We start from the raw sequence: 10,028 nt of genomic DNA, 5'->3' as shown, positions 1-10,028 counted from the left end.
ACTTGGTGAACAAACACTTGATATACACTCTCCGGATGTACTTCGGGTATCGCCTGTTGTCCGAGACCACTTGCATGGTTAGCAAGCGTTGTGGTCTAATGGCCCTACCGGGCAAACACTTTGGGTTCGCGAGGACTTAGAGTGCTGGTAGTGGTTGGCGGACCCAACACTCTGGGTACCTCCGGGTACTTGGGGTTGGTTGAGGACTTGGTGAACAAACACTTGATATACACTCTTCGGATGTACTTCGGGTGTCACCTGTTGTCCGAGGCCACTTGCATGGTTAGCAAGCGTTGTGGTCTAATGGCCCTACCGGGCAAACACTTTGGGTTCGCAAGGACTTGGAGTGCCGGGACGGGTTGGCGGATCCAACACTCTGGGTACCTCCGGGTACTTGGGGTTGGTTGAGGACTTGGTGAACAAACACTTGATATACACTCTCCGGATGTACTTCGGGTATCGCCTGTTGTCCGAGACCACTTGCATGGTTAGCAAGCGTTGTGGTCTAATGGCCCTACCGGGCAAACACTTTGGGTTCGCGAGGACTTAGAGTGCTGGTAGTGGTTGGCGGACCCAACACTCTGGGTGCCTCCGGGTACTTGGGGTTGGTTGAGGACTTGGTGAACAAACACTTGATATACACTCTTCGGATGTACTTCGGGTATCGCCTGTTGTCCGAGACCACTTGCATGGTTAGCAAGCGTTGTGGTCTAATGGCCCTACCGGGCAAATACTTTGGGTTCGCGAGGACTTAGAGTGCTGGTAGTGGTTGGCGGACCCAACACTCTGGGTACCTCCGGGTACTTGGGGTTGGTTGAGAACTTGGTGAAGATACCCCTGTCACCTTGTTCGAGGCCACTTGCATGGTAGCAAGCGTTGTGATACAATGGCCCTACCGGGCAAACACTTTGGGTTCGCAAGGACTTGGAGTGCCGGGACGGGTTGGCGGATCCAACACTCTGGGTACCTCCGGGTACTTGGGGTTGGTTGAGGACTTGGTGAGCAAACACTTGATATACGTTCTTCGGATGTACTTCGGGTGTCACCTGTTGTCCGAGGCCACTTGCATGGTCAACGGTTGAGGTGGTGATGGCGGGTCGGTGCTGTAGGGTGCCGGCCTGTTGGCTGCCTTGGCCGGGTTGGTTGGTTAACACTTGATTGAGCTTGCACCCGAGGGTAATGGCACTTGAAGGTGGGTACCGGCCGGCTGACCTGGTGTGATGGTTGGTTGGTGAACACTTGGCGGTACTTGCACTTGGCTGTGCTTGGACTTGAAGGTGGGATCCGGCTGGCCTAGGCCATTGGTGGTTGGTTGGTGGGTTAGCCCTTAGCTGGGCTGGCTGGCTGGCTGGCCATCGGTGGTGTGGTGTGGTGAGGTGTGTGGAGTCGAGCATCGCGCGCCGTTGCCTTCTTCGGAGTGTTGTAGGTACGCAAGTGCTTGCAATGCCAAGATGTTGGTGATGGAGTGACATTGCCTTCACCATGGAGTTGCGGGTACTTAGGTACTTGCAAGGAGATGGTGGTATGGTGGTGTTGCGTGTGTGGTGTTCGATTAGAAAGATATAATTTCTAAGTCCGGATTAGTGCTGTCAGTGGGCCGCCGCTAACAGGTCCTGCACGGCCACCGTGGGGCTTGACTTGGCGCTATTCCGGACTTGGGGCGATCACGATGTCCCCGTGCGGGACTTAGAAGATGGAAGAACACAAGTACCCTTATCCCATGACTTGTGAGCGATTGGCATACGTTACCACATGAAGAGAAAAATTGGCTAAGTCCCGGATCCATATTATATGAAGAGAAAAATCGGCTAAGTCCCGGATCCATATTATATGAAGAGAAAAATTGGCTAAGTCCCGGATCCATATTATATGAAGAGAAAAATCGGCTAAGTCCAGGATCTATATATAATAACCTAATAATCGGCTAAGTCCAGGATCCATATTATATGAAGAGAAAAATCGGCTAAGTCCAGGATCCATATATAATAACCTAATAATCGGCTAAGTCCAGGATCCATATATAATAACCTAATAACAGGCTAAGTCCAGGATCCATATTATATGAAGAGAAAAATCGGCTAAGTCCGAGATTGGGTCTGTCAGACATACACTTTCAAGATACCACACAAGCAAGCAAGATGGCCTAGTGATGGATCCATATGATATGAAGAGAAAAATCGGCTAAGTCCAGGATCCATATAATATGAAGAGAAAAATCGGCTAAGTCCCAGATTGGGTCTGTCAGAAATACACTTCCAAGTTACCACACAAGCAAGCAAGATGGCCTAGTGATGGATCCATATGATATGAAGAGAAAAATCGGCTAAGTGCAGGATCCATATAATATGAAGAGAAAAATCGGCTAAGTCCCAGATTGGGTCTGTCAGAAATACACTTCCAAGTTACCACACAAGCAAGCAAGATGGCCTAGTGATGGATCCATATGATATGAAGAGAAAAATCGGCTAAGTCCCAGATTGGGTCTGTCAGACATACACTATCAAGTTACCACACAAGCAAGCAAGATGGCCTAGTGATGGATCCATATGATATGAAGAGAAAAATCGGCTAAGTCCCAGATTGGGTCTGTCAGAAATACACTTCCAAGTTACCACATGAGCAAGCAAGATGGCCTAGTGATGGATCCATATAATATGCAGAGAAAAATCGGCTAAGTCCCAGATTGGGTCTGTCAGAAATACACTTCCAAGTTACCACATGAGCAAGCAAGTTACCACATGAAGAGAAAGCCGGCAAAGTCTGGGAATGTTACCACATGAACTGGAAAATGGGCAAAAACCTACCTTCACAGGGAACGTGAATAAGTAAGGCTGTAGACATCGGATCGACAAGCCAAAGACTGATATGGAAAGGAAATGAGTAGTACTAGCTTTCCTGAGAGTTGCAGAGCTTAGACTGCATATGAACGAAAGTTATTAAGCGTCAAAGTCAGAGAAGTTACCCAAAGGAACACAAGTTCCAACTTAGAGCATGTATACCGCCTAGACGGTAAGAGGTACGGCCAGGCTGAGGAATAAGGAAATGTTGGCCAACATGTTCCCTAACTATCCCCCGAAGACCGCAAAGCAATCCAACATCAACCAAGAAAGTTATAGCCCGATCAAGGAAACACCTACTTTGCACCGATATTGCACCAAATACATGTACCAAGCACCTTCGGTTGCATACCTGCAGGGGCTTACCATAGTAGGCCATGGAAGACCGATATACCGAACATAATCACTTTCTATCTCCTCGGGTGTTTGAGATAGCGCTTTGCGGTACAAGAACGAAAGTTAGACTTTATCTTGGTGCATCTTTTTGCCCAAGATCACAAGACCCTATCTACCAAGGCAAGAAAGTTGTGTGGGGACAAAATGTCCAAAAGTGCCCAAAGTGGCACACTTGAACCATATATTCGAGAAAAACACAAGTGTGGGCCCGAGCTAGCAAGTTGAAATGTTCTGACCGTCAGTAGCCCTAGTTGAGGTGCACTTATCATTATATGAGGCCAACGTGCCAGCTAGTCTCTAAAGGGGCGATATGGGTGTTCCAAGGTTTGTACCCAATTGAGGAAAAAACAGGGTAAGGTACGGTGTACCGCGAATAACTCGGGCTATAGATGTCCGATCGATGAGTTTGGCATATGTATGGAAAGGTCTCGACGAGACCTAACTACCCTGAAAGTATGAAGGCAAAGACTTGAATGACCGGGAAGTTATTAAGTGCACAAGTGGTAAAGTTGCACCAAAGTCCATGTTACCCGAAGTGGTACATGAACACCCAATATTCGACCAAAACACAAGTTTAGAGACGAGCTAGCGAGCTACATTGTTCAGACCGTCAGTAGCCCGCATCAAGACACGCATTTCATTATATTGAGCCTAGCCGCTAGCTCGACTCGAAGTCGGTCATATGGTTGGTTGATGGTTTGGACCGACCACGTGGTGTACCAAGGTGATGTACCTTTCATGAATTAAAACTCTGGCTGTATGGCACTGAGCGACAAGCTAAGGTGTGATTTGGAATAGTCTTGAGTGGGACTATTTAGGAAAAATGCGAACAAAAAATCACAAAGTCCTTGGGCGAAGCTATTAGCGAAACATAGAGCAAATTGGTACCAAAAACTATGGAAATGGGACTTGAGTCAAAAATAACCGCAAGTTGGAGAAGAGATAGCAAGCTTGCGTAGAACAATTATATTTGGTGCATGGTATCACCAACAAAAAAGTATATGGGGCCAAGGTGCTGGCTGGCCTCCAAAGTGGAGATATGGGCGATCCAAAGTTTGTACCCAAGAACGAACAAGTATGGAAAAAACAGGGTAAGGTACCAAGTACCATTAATAACTTCGGCTGTAGATGGCCGAGCGAGGCAAACGGCTCACCGTTGGAAAGGTCTTGGGGAGACCTATCTACCCTGAAAGTTTCATGAGGCTGAGTTGAAAGACCACGGAGATATTAGGTGATGATGGTCCAATTCGGGGACCAAGTCGCAGGAAATGGCGCTTGACCAAAATCACCCTTGGAAGGTGAATACCGGCTTACCGGTAAGAGATAGCGACTTGGCGTAGAATATTCATAAGTTGGGCGTGTAGAGACGCAACTTTTATTATATGAGGCCAACCCGGTCAGGGTGCTCCAAGTCGGTCGTTTGGTTGGTTTATGGTTTGGGCCGACCACGTGGTGTGCCAAGTTGAGGTACCTTTCATGAATTATAACTTGGTCAGTTTGGCACCGAGCGACAAGCTGCGGTGTGTTTTGGAATGGTCTTGAGTGGGACTATCAAGGAAAAATACCAATCGAAAATCAGCTTGTCCATGGCCGAAGCTATTAGTGAAACATACAGCAAAATGGGTCCAAAAACGAATGAAATGGGAATTGGACCAAGAATAACGGCAAGTTGGAGAAGAGATAGCAAGTTGGCGTAGAACAATTATATTTGGTGCATGGCATGACCAACAAAAAAGTATATGGGGCCAAGGTGCTAGCTGGCCTCCAAAGTGGAGATATGGGCGATCCAAAGTTTGTACCCAAGTACGAACAAGTATGGAAAAAACAGGGTAAGGTACCAAGTACCATTAATAACTTCGGCTGTAGATGGCCGAGCGAGGCAAACGGCTCACCGTTGGAAAGGTCTTGGGGAGACCTATCTACCCTGAAAGTTTTATGAGGCTGAGTTGAAAGACCACGGAGATATTAGGTGATGATGGTCCAATTCGGGGACCAAGTCGCAGGAAATGGCACTTGACCAAAATCACCATTGGAAGGTGAATACCGGCTTACCGGTAAGAGATAGCGACTTGGCGTAGAATATTCATAAGTTGGGCGTGTAGAGACGCAACTTTCATTATATGGGGCCAACCCGGTCAGGGTGCTCCAAGTCGGTCGTTTGGTCGGTTTATGGTTTGGGCCGACCACGTGGTGTACCAAGTTGAGGTACCTTTCATGAATTATAACTCGGTCAGTTTGCCACCGAGCGACAAGTTGCGGTGTGTTTTGGAATGGTCTTGAGTGGGACTATCAAGGAAAAATACAAGTAGAAAATCAGCTTGTCCATGGCCGAAGCTATTAGTGAAACATATAGCAAAATGGGTCCAAAAACGAATGAAATGGGACTTGGACCAAGAATAACGGCAAGTTGGAGAAGAGATAGCAAGTTGGCGTAGAACAATTATATTTGGTGCATGGTATGACCAACAAAAAAGTATATGAGGCCAAGGTGCTGGCTGGCCTCCAAAGTGGAGATATGGGCGATCCAAAGTTTGTACCCAAGTATGGCAAAAACTGGTAGAGGTACCTTTCATGAATTATAACTCAGGCTGTATGGCACTTAGCGGGACGCTTGACTCTGGTATGGAATAGTCCTGAGTGGGACTATCAAGGAAAAATACGAACAAAAAATAACCATGTCCACGGACGAAGGTATTAGCGAAACTTAGAGCGAAATTGCGACCAAGTCGCTGGAAATGGCCCTTGAACCAAGTATACCGTCAAGGCGGTACGAGATAGCGAGTTGACGTAGAACATTTATAAGTTTGCCTTAACGAGACGAAAGTTTAGTTATATGGGGCCAACCCGCCCAGGGTTGTCCAAGTCGGTCATATGGCTGATCGAAATTTTCGACCAAGTACTGAGAAAACAGGGTAAGGTACCAAGTACCTCGAATAACTTCGGCTGTAGATGTCCGAGCGAAGCAAACGGCATAGCGTTGGAAAGGTCTTGAAGTGCTCTAAACACCCTGAAAGTATGAGAACGCTATCTGGAAAACTTGTGGAGATATTAGAGAAACATAGGGCCCAAAAGATACCAAGTCGCAGGAAATGGGCCCTCCAAGAACACCCTAAAATCCCAATTACGGCTAAGTTGCAGGCCAGCTAGCGAAGTGAATTGTTCTAGACATAACTAGAACACGTTGATGCGCAACTTTTTGAATCAGAACTTTTTTCGATATCTGGCCCCCAAAGGGGGGATATGGGCGATCAAAGGATTTTTCCAAGTTTCGGTACTTTTTACGGTATCGCTCATAGCTCCGGCTGTATGCAAGCAAATGACAATCTAAGACATGATTTGGAAAGGTATTGAGCAGTACTAACTTACGTTAGAACACAGCGAAGCGCTATCGGTTCATGGCAAGGCCGATATAAGCAGTCAAAGATGAAAAATGTTGACAAAATGAACAAAAATTACCTTGGTACGCGAATAGCGGCCAGGGATGAAGAGGTACGAAGGTGGTGTAGAACAATTATAATTAGGGCTTGGTACGCTCTAAAAGTTTGCCGAAGACTGCAAAGCGCTCAGACCCATAGAAAGTGGCCATTTGGGCCGAACAGTGCGTGCAAAGAGGTGAAAATGCAAAAATTGCACTTTGGGGGGCGATTTGCGGGGGGAAGGAGGGGTCGGAGGGCAAAATGTCCCTTGACCAAAAAGTCTTATCTCGTCGAGATCTACAACATTGCCGAAGACCGCAAAGCGCTAGCTCGCAATCGAAAAATCGAGAATTTGAAAATTTTCTAAGTCTTTGGCTCCCTAAGGAAAAGTTTCAAAAATCACGTTTGTCCCCAATTTTGAAGGGGAAGGAGTCGGTTCCGGGGCAAGGTGTCTTCGGCAAAAAGTCTTATCTTTTTGCGTACTTTCGACTAGTTCAATAAAAATTTTTGACCCAAAATTTGTTCGGCGGACCCCTAGGTCGAAAAACCCGAAAAAATCCCAAAAAAGTCGAAAATGTCGAAAAATGAGAAAACCTCATATTCGGACTCTACACGAGCCCCAGATATTGAAAAGTGAAATCCGCGGTCGATTTGGACCAAAAAATTGACCTAGGCAAAGTTGTATGGAGGTAGGGACCCCTGAGAAAAAAGTTTGGTCCCGAGGCTCCTTGGACCACCAAGTCCCTAGGTCGGACCAAAATCGGAAAAAATCCGACCGAAGTCGAAAGTGTCGAAAATTTTAAAAAACCCCTTTTGGGGCCCTATGGCCTCCCTAGATAATGAAAAGTGAGGTCCGCGGCCGATCCGGAAGAAAAACTTGACCTAGGCAAACTTGTATGACGGTGGGGACCCAAAAAAATTTCGATGAGTGTAGTTTAGACAGGCCGGAAAATGTATCGGTGGTCCGTATCAAGGGACGTCTTTTAGTTCCATGGGGTGGTGGTCGTCGAACAAAGTCGCCTAGGTCGACCACCAGAAAGACCAGTCGTGTTGTAATGGATGTTTTGGCCACTTTGCTAGGGAAACCTAGTAGGTCGAAGCAAATTTGGGGTTCGAGATGCGTTGGTGAAAGTTGGTCCAACCTAGGTGTGCTTGGTGGAGGTTGACCATGAAAGTAGAGCATGATGGGAATGACCATAACTTTGGTTCTAGATGTCGGATCGGTACACTTGAGGCAGTTTTGGAAAGGTGAAGGCCTGCTCTAGCTATGTATCCTACCAAGCTGAGCGCCTACTAGTGACCCGGAGGAGGTATTAAGGGTCAAAGGCAAAAAGGGGTACCCTAAAGTGCATGTGACCAAGAAAATGGGAAAAACGGTATCGCCTATAGCTCAGGCTGTATGGCTCGGATCGGAAAGCTTGGATATGCGTTGGAAAGGTCTTGACGAGCGCTAGCTATGTGTCCTACCAAGCAAAGCGCTAGGTGTTGAGCAAGTCGGTCATATTAGAGGGCAAAGGTGAAAAATGGTGGTTTAGAGGCGAAAATTCACCTTATGATCGAAAATAGCGGGCGAACGATAAGAGCTACGAACATGGCGTAGAACAATCATAAGTACGTTACCACAAGACCTAACTTTGGCCAATATAGAGCGAGAAGATCGGAGGTACCCATCAGGGTGATATGGCTGGTTCAAAGTTGGACCAAAACGAGACTTGAGAAATGGGTTGAAACACGGTATCGCGAATAACTCAGGCTGTATGGAACGGATCGACAAGCTAAGATCAGTGTTGGAAAGGTCGAACCGAGCGCTAACTATAATCCCGAACAACCGAAGCGCTAAGTGTTGAGCAAAACTGAGTTATTAGGCGACAAAGTGGAAAAATAATACCAAAATGGCCAAAAATCACACAAGACCAAGAATACCGAGCAGGCGGTAAGAGATAGCGGGTTGACGTAGAATACTTATAAGTTTGCCTCTACAAGACCTAAAAGTCGGCCATAAAAAGCGAGAAGATCGGACCACTCTGGAAGGGTGATACGAGTGGTCAAAAATTGGCAAAAATGAAACATGGCTAAAATGGATTTGACTTGTGCACCGTATAGCTCCGGCTGTATGGCATGGATTGTTAAGCTAGGATATGTTTTGGAAAGGTAACACCCAGCGCTAGATACGACTAGAAGAAAGCAAAGCGCTAACTAGCATGATTTGGAAGTTATTAAGTGTCAAAGTCGAAAAATGTTACCAAAATTGAAACTCGAGTACATTGGGCCAAAAAGTACAAGTTGTGAAATTTGGACTTACGAGTAAAATACCGAGCAGGCGGTAAGAGATAGAGACTTGGTGTAGAACAATTATAAGTTGGGCATGTTATAACCTATATTTGGCCCGAACATAGTCTCGAGATCGGTGGTACCTAAAAGGGTGGTACAGGTGTTAGATGGTTTTCCCAGAGCATAAGCTCCACATGATATGGAAAACGGGAAACATCATAACTTCGGCTGTATGGCATGGAATGGAACGAACAAGGTATCGATGGAAAGAGAAAAGGTAGCGCTAACTATAATTCCTTCCAAGCAAAGCGCTAGCATGTGACCGTTTGGGTGTTATTGTGAGTCAAAGTCTGAAATTGTTACCACGAGAGGCGAAAATCCAACTAAGTCCATGAATACCGGGCTGGCGGTAAGAGATACGGCTTGGCCGTAGAACATTTATAAGTTGGCCAAGACAAGGCCTAAGTTTCGTCCATAGACGACAAGAAGATCGAAGATACCTGAAGGTGAGATATGGGCGTCCCAAAGTGGGCCTTTGAAAAAGTGACAAACTTCCCTTATAACAGCATACACCAAATATCTCTGGCTCTATGGCACCGAATAAGAAGTTGAGCTCAGCGACAGAAAGGTGATAGTCAGCGCTAAATATCATACGAACAGAGTGAAGCGCTAAAGGGAAAGGATCTTGGTGATATAAGGTGACAAAGTCGAGAAAAGTTGCCTCAAAATCATGAAAAATGTGAAAAAATGGCTAAGTCCCGGGTGCCTTAAGGGCAGGTTAATCGAATGTACCGAGCTGGCGGTACGAGATAGAGACTTGGTGTAGAACAATTATATGTTTGGCATGGCAAGACCTACATTCGGCCAATACAAAGTGAGAAGATCAAAGATACCCGCAAGGGTGATATTGGTGTCCAAAGGAAAAAAGCACTAAGTCTTGGGAAACTTATATGAAGAAAAAGGACCCTGATGGGTCATATGGGATGGATCGAAAAATCGGCTAAGTCCCAAAATGGGGATGTCAGAACTACACTCATGTGTTACCACATCAAGCAAGGCAAACTTATATGAAGCAAAGGACCCTGATGGGTCATATGGTATTGATCGA

The sequence above is a fragment of the Anopheles ziemanni genome (genome assembly GCF_943734765.1).
Source record: "Anopheles ziemanni chromosome X unlocalized genomic scaffold, idAnoZiCoDA_A2_x.2 X_unloc_53, whole genome shotgun sequence".
Taxonomy (NCBI): domain Eukaryota; kingdom Metazoa; phylum Arthropoda; class Insecta; order Diptera; family Culicidae; genus Anopheles; species Anopheles ziemanni.
The sequence above is the reverse complement of the archived record's forward strand: the minus strand, read 5'-3'. Positions refer to the sequence as shown.